Source organism: Dreissena polymorpha, chromosome 3 (genome assembly GCF_020536995.1).
Source record: "Dreissena polymorpha isolate Duluth1 chromosome 3, UMN_Dpol_1.0, whole genome shotgun sequence".
Lineage (NCBI taxonomy): Eukaryota > Metazoa > Mollusca > Bivalvia > Myida > Dreissenidae > Dreissena > Dreissena polymorpha.
The window spans coordinates 137,230,756-137,250,773 of record NC_068357.1 but is presented as its reverse complement, the minus strand read 5'-3'; the positions used below and the strand labels follow the sequence as shown (position 1 = coordinate 137,250,773).

At 37.8% G+C, this 20,018-nt stretch overlaps 1 protein-coding gene across 5 annotated transcripts in view; it reads right to left on the bottom strand.

Moving 5' to 3' along the window:
• The window catches only part of LOC127871618 (uncharacterized), a 42,826-nt gene extending 28,705 nt beyond the window's left edge, over positions 1–14,121 (bottom strand). For 2 of the 5 annotated variants that reach the window (XM_052414720.1, XM_052414719.1), the window contains exons 1-2: positions 14,039–14,112; positions 12,768–13,006 (exon numbers count right to left, since the gene is read on the bottom strand). The gene's annotated coding sequence lies outside the window, so the exon portion shown is untranslated. Of the gene's footprint in view, positions 1–12,767; positions 13,007–14,038 lie in introns of all 5 variants that reach the window. The other 3 variants (XM_052414718.1, XM_052414723.1, XM_052414722.1) reach the window with 2 other exon arrangements.
• Positions 14,122–20,018: the final 5,897 nt, after the last annotated feature.

Genomic DNA, 20,018 nt, shown 5'->3' with positions numbered 1-20,018 from the left:
ACAAAAATAATCATTTGTAAGCATAAAATAAAAAGAACATGCACCACTCTGGAAAATATTATTTTTACGATCACCCATGGATTAAAATTGATAATCCACCAAATCCAACAAATACCCTCTATGATCACCCATGGATTAAAATTGATAATCCACCCAATCCAACAAATACCCTCTATGATCACCCATGGATTAAAATTGATAATCCACCCAATCCAACAAATACCCTCTATGATCACCCATGGATTAAAATTGATAATCCACCCAATCCAACAAATACCCTCTATGATCACCCATGGATTAAAATTGATAATCCACCCAATCCAACAAATACCCTCTATGATCACCAATGGATTAAAATTGATAATCCACCCAATCCAACAAATACCCTCTATGATCACCCATGGATTAAAATTGATAATCCACCCAATCCAACAAATACCCTCTATGATCACCCATGGATTAAAATTGATAATCCACCCAATCCAACAAATACCCTCTATGATCACCCATGGATTAAAATTGATAATCCACCCAATCCAACAAATACCCTCTATGATCACCCATGGATTAAAATTGATAATCCACCCAATCCAACAAATACCCTCTATGATCACCCATGGATTAAAATTGATAATCCACCCAATCCAACAAATACCCTCTATGATCACCCATGGATTAAAATTGATAATCCACCCAATCCAACAAATACCCTCTATGATCACCCATGGATTAAAATTGATAATCCACCCAATCCAACAAAAACCCTCTATGATCACCCATGGATTAAAATTGATAATCCACCCAATCCAACAAATACCCTCTATGATCACCGATGGATTAAAATTGATAATCCACCCAATCCAACAAATACCCGCTATGCTCACCCATGGATTAAAATTGATAATCCACCCAATCCAACAAATACCCTCTATGATCACCCATGGATTAAAATTGATAATCCACCCAATCCAACAAAACCCTCTATGATCACCCATGGATTAAAATTGATAATCCACCCAATCCAACAAATACCCTCTATGATCACCCATGGATTAAAATTGATAATCCACCCAATCCAACAAATACCCTCTATGATCACCCATGGATTAAAATTGATAATCCACCCAATCAAACAAATACCCTCTATGATCACCCATGGATTAAAATTGATAATCCACCCAATCCAACAAATACCCTCTATGATCACCCATGGATTAAAATTGATAATCCACCCAATCCAACAAATACCCTCTATGATCACCCATGGATTAAAATTGATAATCCACCCAATCCAACAAATACCCTCTATGATCACCCATGGATTAAAATTGATAATCCACCCAATCCAACAAATACCCTCTATGATCACCCATGGATTAAAATTGATAATCCACCCAATCCAACAAATACCCTCTATGATCACCCATGGATTAAAATTGATAATCCACCCAATCCAACAAATACCCTCTATGATCACCCATGGATTAAAATTGATAATCCACCCAATCCAACAAATACCCTCTATTTAATGACATCATGAGATGTTAGTTGTCAACATAGATATCAGATCTCAGACATTATAAATTAAGCAAATTATCTAATCATGATCCAAATTTTTGTGAACAAATTATTGAACCAATTCAGCACAGATCTGCAATAGAACGGGTCTCAAACTTATCTACATTATATCAATTTTTCATAAAGGATACTCTCGGAATTAATGTAGAAATGAATAGTAAAACTACAATCTGCAAACAAAATATATTATTTTTGGGCGCACAAATGTCATGGAATATTGGACTGTTAATGGTACAACAGATAAAATGGGCTGTGCTCTGTTAAAATGGGGTTTAATGCATGTGCGTAAAGTGCTGTCCCAGATTAGCCTGTACAGTCTGCACAGGCTAATCAGGGACGACACTTTCCACTTTTATGATATTTTTCGTTTTAAGAAAGTCTCTGCTTTGCAAAAATCAAGTTAAGGCGGAAAGTGTCGTCCCTGATTAGCCTGTGCGGACTGCACAGGCTAATCAGGGACGACACTTTATGCTCATGGATATAAAAGAGCATTATTAAGCATTGACTAAGTCCTGCAGAGTAACTCAAGTATGCAGGGAATAAGAAGTTCAGTGAATGAGTATAATATAGTTTATATCAGCTTTTTAATAACTTCCTAAAGATAAGCCTCTTTCTGTGGCCTTGCAGGGCAGCTAGACTTAGGAATAATGGAAGCTTCTTTAAGTATTTTAGTTTTAGTCGAGCTATAATCTTCAATACTCCTCACACAGGGCAATATGGTTCCAGTTTAAATTTTTCCCCATAAAAATGAAACTAAAAAACGTGACAAGCATCTTATTTTATTAGTCCTACAATTTCAGCAACCCTGCATGCTTTGTGTTTTGTTTTACCCAAAAGGGTAAACTTGTATTGAAAATTCAAAATTTTCACAAATTACTGTGTTCTTATTCTAAAATGATGAAAAACCATTATTGTTTCTTAATTTTATATAAAGCTTGATAAATCACATCCATAATTTCCTCATTAGCTTCAATAATACTATCAACAGACAACCAAGTGGCTGGAAGTCCACTATTTTTGAAATAGTAATATTTTTGTATTCCAAACAATGTCATGTGACTGTTCAACAATAAGTTTAATGCCAAAAAGTAAGTGATTAAATAAATGTATAGAATAAAAAGCTCTTACAACATATAAGGATTAACCATGGGGCAACAGGAATGAGTCTATGTCAGATTTGTCATCTCTTGGCTTTAGCCTTATCTTCTTAAATATGTATATTTTCCAATTGTGCTATATTTTGTAAACAGTGTACTGGTTTTTACTAATTGATAAACAGCGGTATTTTTTCATCCCGGTTGATAATTGAAATGTGTGAACCAGTATATATTGAAAATTGATTGAGAGTAATTTAAGGCCCAGTCTCACTATGATACCGGCGGAGCCCCCGTGCATGATCCGGCATCTACAGGGATGAATCGGGGTTCCACCGAAATGAACCGTGGACGACCAGGGACAACCAGGGCTCCACCAGGAAAGTATTAAAATGTTTAATACCTACGGGATGTACCGTGAGTCATCGGGAAGGACCGGCAACAACCGGCGAGGCACCAGGAACAACTGGGACGGTACCGGAAACAACAGGGACGGTACCGGGAACAACCAGGACGGCACCGTAGCTCCACCAGGGCCCAAACAGACCCTGGCAGAGCCACGGCAACGCCCTGGTGGAGCCTAGGTGAATGCCCGCAGAGTCCCGGTATAGCTACGGTACAAAAGTAAACCGGCACTCTGCCCAGACGCCACCGCCATTCACCGGGGCTCCGCCGGGGCATTACCAACGACGACTGGGGTTCAACCTGGGCGTTGCCGGGGTCTGATGCAGGTATAGCCCCTGTGAGTGTGGGCGGAGTTAGTGTTGTGACTTTGCCCCCGATCCGTACCGAGCCGAGAGAAGACGGGGTGTAGACCAGACGAGTAGTGTGGGTTTTAGCGTGTACCGGTAGTGACGACAGACGAGGCGGGTTCAACTCTGGCATTCGAAGGACCGAGACGAAGCGAACAACATCTCTTGATATTGAATTGTACATCTTGTAAATAAACTTGTATTTTAAAGAAGAACGTCTCGGTTTTAATAGTAGAATAATATAATTTCACATTATTGGCGACGAGGGAAAACGTTAATCTAGTGAATTTGCAATTGGGGCTTTTATGCACCAGGCAAATTTAGGAAAATTTGACACTCGTTATTCGGACGTGAAAGTCAAAAAGAAAAACCACGAGGCACATGAGGTCATCGTTTTTAAGAATACTTTGGGGCTTCTTCGTTCCTGTACCTTTCTTCAACCGGTTGGCTGTCAAGATTGGGGCTTTACTGCACTAGACAGTTCATGGCAAGACACAGTCTTCATTTTTTAAGGTGAGGGGAAAGATGTGTAATTTTGCAAATTATTGTGCAGCTTTATGTAACATCTTTGTTTACTTAGAGTAAATTGTTGTTAATGCTAAGCAAGATTTGGGCTTTTGTGATTATCAGATGAAAGAAAGGGCATGTTAATTGTGCATTAAGGTCATTTGGGAGTTATATAAGGGAGGTAATTTCTGGTACCCATTCAATGGTGTAAAGGACGAAAAAAGGTTTGGAATCATTTACTGGATGAAAATTATTAAAAGGGTGTAATTTTTTGTACATGGTAGCCATTCGCGTTTTTTTGTACACATTAGAGTTGGTACCGGTAAAAGAATTTCTGGTAGCCATTCAATGGTGTAAAGGACGAAAAAAGGTTTGGTATCATTTACTGGATGAAAATTATTTAAAGGGTGTAACTTTTTGTATTTGGTAGCCATTCGCAGTTTTTCGTACACATTAGAGTTGGTACCGGTAAAAGAAGTTTTATTTAACTGTCCAATTGGGTTGGCCTTTTGAATGTATAATTGAACATATGAAATCTGATAGGGAATATGATAGTAGAATCATAAGGGACACTAAAGCCAAATTTTGGGTTAGATTATTAAAAGTAAATATTCTTACGAGCAAGCATTAGGAAAGAATCTTAATAGAGTCATTATTGACATAAAATGGGCACAATTCCATTACAGGCAATTATTGATATTTGTGTGATTGCATTTTGTCCGTCGAACGCCGTCCGACATCACTTGCATATTTCCAAATCCTTGTGTGATTGCATTTTGTCCGTCATACGTCGTCTGTCGTACCTTGTGCATTTCCAAATCTCTGTGTGATCGCATTTTGTCCGTCATCCGTCGTACCTTGTGCATTTCCAAATCCCTGTGTGATTGCATTTTGTCCGTCGTACGTCGTCTGTCCTACATTGTGCGTCTACAAATCTATGGTGGGCCATTGATGTCATCATAGGACTTTACAAATCTATGGTGGGCTATTGATACCATAGTAAGACTTTGTAAACCTATGGTGGGCAATTAATGCCATATTGATACTTAACATCTCTATGGTGGGCCATCGAGACCATATAAGACTTAACAAATCTATGGTGGGCCATTGATACCATAGTAAGATTTTACAAACCTATGGTGGGCAATTAATGCCATATTGATACTTAGCATCTTTATGGTGGGCCATTGATACCATATAAGACTTGACAAATCTATGGTGGGCTATTGATGTCATCATAAGACTTTACAACTCTATGGTGGGCAATTAAAGTCATAGTGAGACTTTACAAATCTATGGTGGGTTATTGTTGTCAACATAAGATTTTTCAAATCTATGGTGGGCTGTTGATGTAATATTAAGGCTTACAAATCTATGGTGGGCATTTGTGTCATATATTTATTGTCATTTTTTTGTAGATGCATTTAGAATTATTCAAACTTTAATTTTAGTTTTGAATTATTTTGAATAATTTTTTGTGTGCTGACAAATCTTTTTAGTAAAAATCTTTCATAATTTACAATTAATTCATTCATTTATAAAACATTTAGGGTTTTTGTAAATATTTTTGTACATATAATTGACTCATTTGTTTAAGTTTTTTATTGATTGAATTAAATCTAATTCTTACTAAATTAAGCATTTAAGTTTGACACAATGGCACATCTTGACCCAACGGACAGTAGGAAAAGGGCATCCTCAACAGCTTCACAAAGAACAATGAGAAGTCCAACTGGGGCTGAGTTGAGCGCCTGGATGAGACAATTGGATCGTCAGCAGGCAGAACTGTATGCAAGAACAACCATGAGAAGTCCCACTGATGCTGCTTTGAGTGCCTGGAGGACGCAGTTGGATCGCCAGCAGGAAGAACTCGACCTTGAGATTTCACGCCTTACTGATGTTATATCAAGTGGGTTGAGAAGACCAGCACTCACTCCGTCAATCAAGAGGGGTAGACCAGATTTTGATGGATCCAAAACAGCAATCAGTGTTTCAAACCCTGCAGTAAGGTTGCAGTTTGAAGGGCCTACAAGGTTTAGAACCTCTAGTCCGAAGTCAGAAGATGAAGATATAGACTTCATTACCTATAAAAAAGACGTCCCTTTCAAGAAGTAGATACTGGGGCGTAACCAGCAGTAGCTGCTGTTTCCAAACAAGAATTCTACACTGGGGCTTATAGCTCCAAACCAGAATTCAATACTGGGGCGTATCGTCCGAAACAAGAATTCTATACTGGGGCTTATAGCTCCAAACCAGAATTCAATACTGGGGCGTATCGTCCCAAACAAGAAGTCTTTGCTGGGGCGTATTGTCCCAAACCAGAAGTCTATGCTGAGGGGAATCATGACCGAGCAGTTTATTCTGGGGCCTATTGTCCCAAACAAGAATTCTATACTGGGGCGTATTGTCCCAAACAAGAACTCTATACTGGGGCGTATCATCCTAAACAAGAATTCTATACTGGGGCTTATAGCTCTAAACCAGAATTCAATACTGGGGCGTATCGTCCCAAACAAGAATTTTATACTGGGGCGTATTGTCCCAAACAAGAAGTCGTCGATGCGGGACATAGAAGAAAGGATCGATCTCCATCAAATGAAAGAAGCGCAGTGAGGAGAGGTAATCCAAAAGAATTGCCCAAAAACCTCAAGTACGATGGTTCCATCAGATGGCTATCCTTCAGACAGAAATTTGAGAGCTATCGCACTGTCAACAAATGGTCAGCCAGTGAAAGTTTGGACTACTTGAACTGGTGCTTAGAAGGAAAAGCATTGGACTTCTTCTCCATTCATCGGCAGCAAGGACCAAACATTACCTTCATTGACATGATTGCCAAGCTTGAGTGCCGTTTTGGGGCTAAAGAGTTACCAGAAACGAGCAAAGCCAAATTTCAACAGGCAACCCAGAATCAAAACGAATCGTTGGAAGACTCAGGGCAGATAGAGACCTCTCCTTGGCAATGCCAGCCTTTCGTGACCTTCCAGAACAATATTGTACGGAAGAGGTTATTTCAAGATTCTGCCAGGGATGTCTGGATAAAGAAGCAGGGAAACATGCGTGCTTAAATCGACCTAAATCGATGCAAGGGGCCATAGACCTGGTTCGCCACCATCAGTACATCAGTACAGCAGTTGACGGTAAAGTGTAGCGCCATAAAAATAACTCCGTGAATGCAGTTAGCAGTTCAGAAGACAAGATTTCAAGATTGGAAAAGAAATTGGACCTTTTGATGGAAAAGTTGGTTAAAGCAGAACCATCTAACAGCTCAAAACCTAAAGAAGGATTCAGAGGTTTTTGCTATTTCTGCAACAAACGAGGGCACATGCAGCGCGATTGCATACACTTTAAAGAAGAACAAGCACGAGCCGGAAAAGAAGGAAAATTAAATGTTCCTAAAGAAAGAGGCTCACAGACCTTTAACTGGAAGAGGCAGGAGGCAGCGAACCAGCCAACCCGCCAACAGACTTTAAACTTAAAGGGGCAAGAGGTATCGAGCCAGCCACCCTGCCAAAAATAGATCAAGGCTCACAATGTTCAAACCAAAGTATGGAAACACCATCAAGTACAATCCAAATGAATGAAATTGAACATGTGCATGAAAGTGAAGTCATAAAAACTACTCAAACATCAGATGCTGCGTGTGTCACTCCTTTACAACAGGATACACCATCAGAAATAAGCGAAGGTTCCATTCCAATAGTACAGGAGGGTCATCTGCAGTAAAAATCATAGTTTGTAACATTCCGGTTTTGGCGAAAATAGACTCTGGTGCTGAAATAACTATTATATCAACCAATGTGTATGACAAATTGGAAAGAAAACCATCCAAAGTCAAAGATGTTCAAATGCAATTGGCTGATAAGCAGAGCTCCAGATAAGGGTCGTATTTTCGTAATTTCGAATTATTTTCAAGTCCGTTACGTATTTATTTTAAAATCTTGTCGTACCATTAAGAATTACAAAATCAAGTTACGAATATTATTTTTACATCGGTTCGTATCGATTTTTATTGAGTTCTTTTCGCGTATTAAAGATCTTTGCGGTGCTTATATAGAATGGTTATCAGGTTTGTTTAACAAAGCGCATTTTTTCCAATAAAAGCGGCGTATACAGTCTATCTGTCAAAAAAAATGGCGGCGCCATGAGAGCGTCCTAAAAAACTGCAAAGCGTCCAAAAACACGTTTTTAACATATTGTACGCAAAGTGAGCCGAAGTTAAATGTTTAGAAAGACATTATAGAAAAGATCTTATACGATGTTGTATGTTCAGTTGCCGACACAGTCGGAAAAGCTAAACAAAAACGCGACACGACGGGTCCAAACTTAAACAAACAAAAAAACATTGAACAAGTGAAAGGGACAAGTCCCGTGGCTAATCGTTGAAAAGATTAAAGGGGAGACTTGTTTTAAATGTGAAATATGTAAAAATTCATCTAAGGCATGCAATATAAACACAGTTTGGGCATATGAAGGTATTGGAAAAATAAAATTGTATAATACTGAAAAGACACTGTTGAACTCGTATAAATAAAGTTGCTAGTATGTTTATTTTGATTTTTTTTTGCATGAAAATAACCATTACTATTTATTTTAGGTCATTTAGAAAAAAAAGAATTATTTTCCAAAACTTAGTAGTAACGTTAAGAATAAAATTTTCAGAGTTAAGAATTCTTTTTGAAAATCTGGTAGTATTTTAAGAATTTCACAAAACCTTATCTGGAGCTCTGGATAAGGATTCAATCTTAAAGGGTTTTATAATCAAACCAATTGGACTTACATTAGGAAATCAGACTTTTAAAGAACGTGTCTATGTAGCTCCAATTAATGATGATATGCTGCTAGGCCATGATATTTTACATCATTTGGGAATTCTTCATGACATGGCTTCTGATACTCTACTACTCAACGGTGAACGTATACCTGTTACTACTTCTTTTAAGGAAAGTACACCAAAGGTTGCCAGGGTAATCATTCCTCGAAGAACTGTAATACCACCTAATTCAGTACTGAGAGTTAAATGCACCTTGTCATCAGAAATGAATGCAGACTTTTACTTTCAAAAGAACGAGGAGTTGGAACTTTTAGCACCTAGGGTGGTACGATCAAAGGGACAAGAACCAGTCATCTGTCTTTTGAATCCTTCAGAACATTATCAGACACTCAAGAAAGGCAAAATCATTGGCAATGTTTTTGAGTGTTGTGTTGTTGAAGAAGACCTTGGAGAAAAGAATGGGGTTTACAATCCCAGCGTTGACAGATTACAGAAGAATGGGGTTTACCATCCCAGCGTTGACAGATTACAGAAGAATGGGGTTTACAATCCCAGCGTTGACAGATTACAGAAGAATGGGGTTTACAATCCCAGCGTGTACAGATTACCAGAGAATGGGGTTTATAATCCCAAGGTAAGCCAGTCACATGAAAAAACAGATAGTACACCAACAGTTCCGGATCATTTGAAAGATGTGTATCAGGCGTCCATTTCCAAGCTGAACATTGAAGAACAGAAACAACTTGCAGATCTTTTGATCGAGTACCAAGATGTTTTTGCAACAAATGAATTCGACTTGGGAAATTTCACAGAAATTGAGCACACTATTGACACTGGTGATGCTAAGCCTGTGAAGCAAAGAATACGCAGGACTCCAGCATGTTTTGCAGGGGAGGAGGAGGCACATCTTCAGAAGATGCTCGACGCCGGCGTGATACACGAGTCTACATCAGAGTGGGCATTTGCACCTGTTTTAATACGGAAGCATGATGGAACTGTAGGGTGGTGTATTGATTACAGGGAATTGAACAACGTCACAGTCAAGGATACCTTTCCGTTGCCATTGGTTGAAGATTGTCTGGACACGCTCTCGGGAAACATCTGGTTTTCGAAGCTTGATGAAAATTCAGCATACTGGCAAGTAAAGGTTAAAGCAGAAGATCAAAAGAAAACCGCTTTCATTACCAAGTATGGTCTATTTCAACATGTGAGGATGGGTTTTGGCTTAACGAACGTCTCCGCAACATTTTCAAGAGTTGTAAACTTAGTATTGAGAGGGTTGACCTGGAAAACTGTACTGGCGTTCCTTGACGACATTCTTGTGATGGGATAGTCATTCCTTGAACATCTAACACATCTAAGAGAAGTTTTTGACCTATTAAGAAAACATGGTTTGAAATTGAAACCAAAGAAATGTATCTTCTTTCAAGAAGAAGTAGAGTTCCTGGGCAGAATTGTCACTGGTAACACACTCTGTATGGCGTCGAAGGACACTGAAGTTCTTGCAAATTGGGCGATACCGACATGTTCAAAAGATGTAGAGCGCTTTTTGGGATTTGCCAATTACCATCGATCATTTGTAAAGGGTTTTGCAGACATGGCTCAACCTTTGTACAACCTTACTGGGAAGAATACATTCAAATGGAATGTAGAGCATCAGTTGGCGTTTTACGCATTGAAAGAGGTGCTGACGCAACCTCCGGTACTGTCAGTTCCCAATGGCATTGATCACTTTATTCTTGATACAGATGCGTCTGATACAGGAATAGGAGGAGTGCTAAGTCAAGTGCAGGAAGGGAAAGAGAAAGTAATTTCCTACAGCAGCTTTACTTTGACTCCTAGAACAGAGGAAATATTGCACCACTCGTAAAGAACTAATGGAAATAGTCCGTTTTACAAGACAGTATAAATACTACCTAGTTGGATGAGTGTTCACGGTGAGAACAGACCACTCAAGCCTTACCTGGTTGCTGCGTTTAAAGATCCTCATGGACAGATAGCTAAGTGGATAGAAGAACTATCGCAGTACCATATGGTGGTTCAGCATAGACCGGGGACGAAACATGGAAATGCGGATGCACTTTCGCGGGTTCCAGATGGGTTATCGCCATGTTCTTCGTATCTTTCCGGGATAAAGCTAAGTGACTTACCCTGTGGAGGATGTCTTTATTGCACCAGGGCGGAAAAGCAGTGGGGTCAGTTCATTGAAGAGGTGGACTAGGCAGTTACTCTTGCAACAGGTAGTTGGACAAACATACTTGTAAACAAAACGGTTGAGGGGAGTGCAAGTTTAGCCCCTAATCTAGAAGATGAAGTTGACCATTTGCACAATGAAGACGCAGCAGATGGAGATGAACTATGTCAGGTTCAGGCAGGGCTATAGATAATTTTTTGGGTAATTGGGTTTTTCACCCCCTGTTGTGACAACAATAGGGTTTTTGTAAATTCAATAGAGTTTTTGCAAAATGTTTTCACCCCTACTTTTGAGCTTAATTTGATTTTTCACCCCCGGTTTTTTTTAACACAATTGGGTAATTCAGGGAATGACATATATAATATAATAAAAATCTGCTAAGATTACTATATTATTATGTGCATGTGAAAAATAAATCAACATTTGTAGCAACATTAGTTAGTTTTAATTTACTTTTCATGTTTGTGCATAATGTACATTTCATAACTCCACTTTCCATATCCATCACCAGCCACGGGTGTTTGTTTCGCCACTCTATTAAAGTGTTTTCACTTACACTCCCCATAACGTGTTTTTTGGGTTTAACAACCTCGCTTAGAGGTTACACTGGCAGCAAATTGGTGTTAATCGGTTGTGTAATGTCAATCATGTTGTGAAAAATTCGCGTGTCAGTTTTTATTACATGTATTCCCTATTAGAACGGTTCGGTGCGATAATTTCAATAACGTATGTGCAAGCCGAATAATTATCAAATTAAAGTTATTCGAAACGATTTAAACATTCTTACTGTAATATGATTGCAGTTTGGAGCGGCTGTTAAAATATACTGCGCACAGTACAAAACACGTTACCTGACATTTAATGATTAAGGCATTTCATTTTTCAGAACGTTTACTAGTAATTAATTAAATAAAAAAGACGATTTATTTACATGCTAACGCAGTGTAATTGTTAACAGAGATTCATTTTCATTTTTGACCAGTATCAGAAAGTCCCCGGGAAGCACGTTTTTTTACATGGCACTGCATATGATGCAATAAAAACATTTCTTTGTACATGTATCGTATTGCATTCAATCTAAATTTAAATTCGCTCGTCCAATGAAAGCTCTGCCCCATAATGCACTGTACTCTTTACACTTATGAAAAATGGCGTATGCATATGGTTGTGTTGATCACGATACCATATTTTATTGTCCTTATCCTACTCGAAAAATATGTAAAAGCTATCAAGATCTTTTTTGTTAGAACGCAGTTGGCGATTTTGCAAACGAGTTTAAAGTAGGTGTTGTGTAACAAGTTGGATTTGCTAATTGTACGTAACAAACCTACAGCAAACATCAAAACAACGACCGATTTCATTTTCACGATGTAGTAAGCGATTTGCTCTTCGAATTTTCAACTTGAAAAAAAAAAGATTTGTTTGCAATCATTTCACATTTTGCCGGTCACCAGGACCGACATTCTTGTTAAACCTGCCGGACCAAATTGAAATCTGCCGGTCAGGACCGGCGGACCGGCAATTTCGCCAAGCCTGCCCAGCAGTGAAAATGAAAAAGGTAATCATTGGGGCTTATTGGCACCAGCGAGTGACTCTAACAATAAAGGTTCAATTTAACTTATATACTGGGGCTTTTCAGTCCCAATAAGTTTCTTTGAATGTATAGGTTCAATTTAACTTATATACTGGGGCTTTTCAGACCTAATAAGTTTCTTTGAGTTGTAAAATCTTGTAAATTTGTAAATCATAACGCTGGTCTGTCCTACAAAGGTTAACTTAAAGTGTGGTGCTTGGGGCTTTTCAGTCCTAAAGTGAATTGATTCCGTATAGAATGCCTGAATGATTGAAGATAATTGTCTGATTTAGTATACCGGTATCATCTCGTTACTGGTCATCTATCCTGTCCAGCGGCCTTCTTCAATAAAGTCGGGGGGAGTGTTGTGACTTTGCCCCCGATCCGTACCAAGCCGAGAGAAGACGGGACGTAGACCAGACGAGTAGTGCGGGTTTTAGCATGTACCGGTAGTGACGACAGACGAGGCGTGTTCAACTATGGCATTCGAAGGACCGAGACGAAGCGAACAACATCTCTTGATATCGAATTGTACATCTTGTAAATACACTTGTATTTTAAAGAAGAACGTCTCGGTTTTAATACTAGAATCATATAATTTCACATTATTACAGTATACCAGGGCTCTGTTAAGGTTTTAGACTGACGCTGTAGGCGGACGACACAACACGACGAGCTGGCTATGACAATATCTCGGGTTTTCTCCGAAAACAGCCGAGTTAAAAATGAATAAGTCAAGTCAATATAAATCTTAACAAAAACTAGCTGAAATAATTCGCGTTCAGGATAAATCTGAACGCTGAAACTCCGGTCTGCAAAAACCATAACGAAAATTAAATACAATACTATTATATCAATATGCTTAAAATTGCAAAATAACATAACCAACTCATAAAGTTTTAGTTAATTAGTCCATTTTTACCTCAAATAGCGTCGAATTGAAGTTAAAATGCATAATTTGTTTCAGTTAAACTTCTGCTTAAATCGCAATACAATCACTGACCTCTCGCCATGTTATGAAATATTTAAATATCAACCAATAAGAAGAAGGCATACGGTGTAATAGGCTGCGTTATCGATTAAAATCTACCTGCCGTATACAGCGGGCACAGCGATTGGAATTGAAAATGTGAGTAGTGTGTTGATTTAAATTGGTCAGGCGTGCAAAATTGAAAGAGTCATTACATAATTCTTACGGAACATTATTGAGAAATGAATTATCTACACAGGTATGTAAATATTATTGCAATCCGTTGATATTAACTGTCTGATATCGGGGCTTGAATGTTGCGCACCAAATTCCTTGCGCATCAATATAGACAAAGAAGGAAAACTCTCGCTATTAAAAAGATAGAGTGAACTATTGACGCCAAGAGTCTGCCAAAGAAAAAATCATCAAAAGACTCTTAAGGCGGCAATTTATATTGACTAAACAAAAACTACTCTTTTGGACTAAACAAAATCTTGTGTTAAAAACGACTACTCGAAAACAAAAATCCAATTTTAATTATGAACAGAGACGTAGTTATAACAGAGACGTAGATAATTACGTCTCTGTTATACAGATACCTCAAGTTCTACGATTGCATTTGCGTCTTTTTCTAACGAAGAAACGCGCAGTTTCGTTTTCCTTCATTGTAAGTGAATTGAGTTTTCGCAAACAAGGGAAGTAACTGATAATTTGTTGCGGGTTACAACCCGCATTACTGAACACAAATTGACACGTTACAAGAAAATATTCATTCTTTTGGTAAAGTCAAAAAGTGTATGTCTTTGTTAAATATGAATTTCATTAAAACTATTAGTTTTTACTTTTATAACACCAAAAAAATCGAATGAATGGTATGGACAAGTTTAATTGCCGATTCAAGATACGAATTATAATAAATCCCTAGTATCCGGCAAAATCAATAATGACTGGAAACATGCACATGTAAGCCCTGTATTAAAAAAGGCGACAAATATAATGCCATCAACAAGCCGATATCTTTAACATGTATTTGTTGTAAAATCCTGGAACATATTATTGCCAGTAATGTGATGACCCACTTAGGAAACAATGACATTCTTTATGACTTGCTATATGGTTTTAGATCTGAAAGTTCATGTGAAACTCAGCTAGTCTCTTTCCTTCAAAATCTGTACAAATCCCATGATGAAAAAACTCAAACTGATGTCATCATCATGGGCCTTGCAAAGGCGTTCGATATTGTGCCCCATAAACATCTTATTTACAAACTTAAGTATTATGGTATACAATGTAATGCTCTAAACTGGATTGCAGATTTTCTTCATGACCGTATTCAGACGGTCGTCCTGGAGGGCCAATCAAAGCAAAAAGTTCCGGTCACAACTGGTGTTCCCCAGGGAACTGTCCATGGGTCGAGTCTGTTCCTCATCTATATAAACGACTTACCGGATTACTTGCAGCACAGCACACTCCGCCTGTTTGCAGACCTATAGAGAGATAACGTTCAAGCAGAATGCACAGAAGCTGCAAAGTGAGCTGGAGGCTGCGGGTAGATGGAAGCAACATTGGCATCACCCGTAAAGCTAGACCTGTTCCCTTTCAATATCAGCTGCATAACCATACCTTAGAAAGAGTTAAATCGTCAAAATACTTAGGCGTAACTATCCAAGACAACTTGAAAAGGAATCAACATATGAATTCTATCATCAGTAAATCAAACCAATCACTAGGATTCATTCGCAGAAATCTCAAGATAAATGCCCCTAAAGTTAAGGAACATGCATATAAAGTAATAGTAAGACCAAAACTTGAATATTCTTCTACAGTTTGGGATCCCCATAATAGGAATCAAATTAACCAAATTGAAAAGGTGCAAAAAAGAGCAGCTCGTTTCGTAACAAAGTATTACCGTACAGGACCAAACTCAAAATAAGCCCAAAAATATTAATAAACTAAATTGGCCGTCACTTGAAGTTAAAAGAGCAAGAGCGAGATTGATACTTTTCTATAAAATTGTGAACAACCTTGTAGCAATTCCATCAGTCACAATTAGCAAACTGTTAATTCCCAAATCTTCTTATATGAGTACAAGGCACTCACACAATCACAGATACAAGGATATAGGTGTATTATATGATCCATACAAGTTCTCCTTTTACCCTAGAACCATCCGTCAGTGGGACACAGCAAACACAGTCGACATCTTCAAAACAGTTGTCACTTTACCTGTTGTGTTGCAAGAAATTTCTCAGTAAGCCTCAACAGCAACCAGTGTACATAGTTTTATCTTTGGCACAATTCTGCTCCTAACACAAGCCTGTATATACACAACTTTTATCTGGCACTATTTTGGCTTCTGATCCAAACTTGTATCATACACACAAATTCACCCAGCGCCAGTACATAATCCTCAGTTAGATTTATCCTAGTATGGTGGAGAACTGTTATCACTAAGAAGAAGAAGACGATACGACTGTATTGGATGGAAGGAAAGTCGGTCATGGGGAAGCACATTGGTTGGTCGGAAGGTGGGACAAGTCGGTCAGTAGGAATCAATCGTTACACTTCGTCCATCTCCGGAGTCTCCATAAAGAGCTGGTTTATGCAATAAAAAGCTGGTTGGGTCCAGAGTAAATAGGAATGGGGGCAAGTCGGTGGTTTGGAGGGTGTGGCAAGTCGGTCAGTTAGAAGGGAAGGCCCAATTCGATCAGTTGGAAAATGGCGAATTCCATAAGTAGGAAGGTGGGAAGGGGAAAAATAGGTAGATAGGAGGGAGGAAAGTGGGTCGGTAGGATGGAGCAAGTCGGTCGGTAAAAGGTGGTCAAATCTGAAATTATTGAGAAAATGTGTTTGGTAGGGGATGGGCAAGTCGATTGGTAGGATATATAGGTAGGAGGGATAAGTCAGTCGGTAAGTTTGGTACGTGGGTTGAGGTGAGGAAACTCGGTTGGTAGCAGTGATGGTGTAAGTCGGACGTTATGAGGGGGCCAGTCAGTCAGTAGGAGTTTTTAACCGCTCTCTTATTTCGGTTTCTCTTAAACTAATGAAGATGATCAGTAATAAAGCTTATCTTGCAATTAAAAAAATCAGATGGCTTCATCAGTTCATTGTCATAAATACTCGTGAGAAGATCAGCTGAGACATGAGTAACTTTAACGAAATCGTGAATAATATGCAACTCAGGTTGTAATGTATGATTTTTAACAATTTCTCTCATAAGAAGCAACGTGAAAATGGCTTTTGCAACCGGCATAAAACCAGAACAGCTTGCGAGTAACTCGCAGTCTGTTCTGGTTTAATGCTGTTTGCTGCCCATCAGTAACTAAGGGTTAGAAATGAAGCCTTTAAAACTTGAATCTAGTAAGAAATGTCTTTAACATACTTCAGCTTTCTATGGGACAACAAATGCGTCAAAATACGTATCTAAGTGGTAAAGGTTTAAGATTACATTTTGTATAATGAGACCAACAATGAGTAACCGAAAAATAACGAAAGTACGAAGTAATTAAAACGTGTTCATGATAAAAATGACGAGTATAAATAAATAAATGTTAAGAAACAAGAATTAATATATTATTCTTGAATTATATTTGTGTAAACATTTTCGTAGATAACTAAATCATTCTAATCTCAGTATTAAGTTGCACACTTAGAACTTTGATTACTATATGAGTACGGAATAAAATTTCATTATTTCAAAGAACTCTTATTAAAAAGTGTTTATCGTTTTCTTTCGAAATTTTCACTGACAGGCGAACAAAATACCGGATTCTATAACATCATTTTAATTTATCTGAATTGGATTCTGCTATCATGCATGTCATGTCACATAGTCACGTATAATTTAATGATTAATTCACTGCATATGAAATGGGACCTTTACTGTAGATTTCCTTTTATTAATATGTTTGCAATACTCTTTGTGCAATGTAGAAATGACATGCCGGGAATGTTTGTCATACCCTTCGTAGTTCTAGGTACAAATACAGATTTTATTTAAAATACAAATACACATTTTCTTTAATGTCGATTTGTACAAGACAAGTATAACATAAGCGGTGTATCGCTATTGACCGACATTATCGCTATTTACCGACATAGGTTCTTAGTTTCTTTGATAAATTCATATAGTTGTGAGTTTTAGAGATAGTTCTCTATCCTCTAGTATTGTGATATCTTTAATGTATAACAAAACATTCGAAGACACCGGTAAATCTTACGAAGTCTAACGAGTGAATCTTAAAAAGTCTACAATTGTCACTGAATAATTAATATAAGACGTTAATGTCCACATATATTTTGATACGATGTTTTACCATAAAATTAAATCCAATTGTTAATTTTATCATTTTGTTGACAGATCTTTGACACATCCCGTTATGGTCATAACGGCCTACCTGATAAATTAGCAGATCAAATGTCTTATGGTTTCATGAGGTACTGCTATTGTCGTTCTCAAACCTCCGATTCATCGAAAAAGTGTATCATAGTCTGCTTACGCTTCAAGGCAACACATGTATTTTTACAATTATGTAAAAAAATTGAATTCGTTTCCACCGTTCAGCAAATACGTTTAAAATGTTTACAGTTCTCAATTCTCGATTCCAGCTCTTACTTACAAAATCTTTTCACATTTACAATCGGATCCAAATACCATAACAAAACATACATAGTATAAATAAAATAAAACTATAACTTTTACACGTTGTTTCGTCTGATTAAGAATCATGCATGCTATTGAACCTATATAGATACTATGAACATAAGAAACATGTTGCTACTTTTTCCAATTCTGTTGACGCCTTTGCCGATGTTCGAGAAACATTTTCATAACACACAATTTCAATGACTATTCTTAATTAAAGTTTATTTCAATTAACTACCAAAAATATTGACTTATCAAGTAAGACGTAAAGGCAAGTTTAATCGCAATGGTGTACACAAAAAGATGTCTTTCAAGCAATTATGTTTAATGATTTGTGCGTAGTAATATCTTTTACAGAATATTGACATAAATATGAACATAATTAATTTAAAAAATAAAGCCGACAGAGACCCATTTAGCGTAAGAATTCCCGGGAACGCTTCAGCATATATCGCGTACCCGGGGTTCATTTAAGTAGTTCCTGAGCCGACAATGACAAATCGAGCTTTAGTGGCTCATTCGTTGTAGAGTTGATAACGGCAAGAGGGTAAGGGTGATCCAATGTGAGAGGATAGGAAAATATTTTGAATGTTATGATTTTTTAGAAAGTAGAAATCGAGCAAAAATTATGTATTAGAGGATTCTTGATTGATTACATGTAACCTTGTAGTTGAAAATAAGACAATGTGTGCATTCGTGCGCTATGTTGACTATATATGTCTGTAATAACAATATGGTCTCGATGCTTGTCCAGAAGTAACCCGAAGTTACATTTGAACTAGAATTGTTCACTTCCACTATTTGATGACGCATTCCAAATAAACGAGGTTTTATACTATGGTATAATTTGTTTGTTGTTTGAATTTATTTATATAAATTTATTATAGCTCCAGTGCATCAGAAACCATTGACATATAGAAAAACTGTCGAGTTTCTTTTTTTGGAGAGAACCTGCACTTAGTGTCTCTGGAAATATTCTGAAAAGGCTTCTCGAATGAGGATTTAATCCGGGATCATTTGGTCGCAAGGAGAAAAGCAAATCAATTAAACCACTGCGGCATGGCATTGTCTTGTTTTTGCTAAATGTGTTAAGTTTGTTGCGGTGACCCCAGTTTGATTCATGTATGTGGTCTGTGCGTACTTTATTATGTGTAGTATTTTGTGCATTTGGTCTGTGTGGCACTGGCCACTGTTTGGTTCATTGACATAAATCAATAATTATATGCTTCCATAAGGTGATCTCCCAAACTTGAAATTTATCTTTGTTTATGTTTGAAATAAAGTTGTAAATGACCGCATGAAGAACAACATCACGAAGTATAAATTCTTTTATAGTTTTTGTAATTTTTATTATGTTTTTGATTCGCACATATGAAAAACAACTGATTTCTTACAAAAACATTATAAACATAGAGTAAACAAGAATGTTGACATGTAGAAACGTCCTCAAGCTGCCACTGAGAGCCCAATCGTTAGTGTGTATACAAACTTAAGCCTCTAGTGTCCAATACGCGCAATAGCACACACACCGACACATACACACACACACACACCGTGGCATCCAAGCAAGCACTCAAACTTGCGAATACATCTACATATTGGCCGAATAGAAATTCATTCATTTTTATCCCCCGCCATCGGAGGAGGGATATTGTTTGGCGTTGTCCGTCCGTCTTTCCGTCCGTCCGTCCGGAGCCATATCTTGGAAGTGCTTTGGCAGATTTCATTGAAACTTGGTTTGAGTATATATATGGATAAGAGGATGATGCGCGCCAAATGGCGTTGTACACCATCTTGTAATAAAGGAGTTATGGCCCTTTGTATCTTGAAAAAATGCTTTTTTGAGCGCCAAATATGACACTTTTGTGTCCAGAAGCATATTGGCGGGGGATATCAATTCAACGAATTTGCTTGTTTTAAACATAAATTCGCAG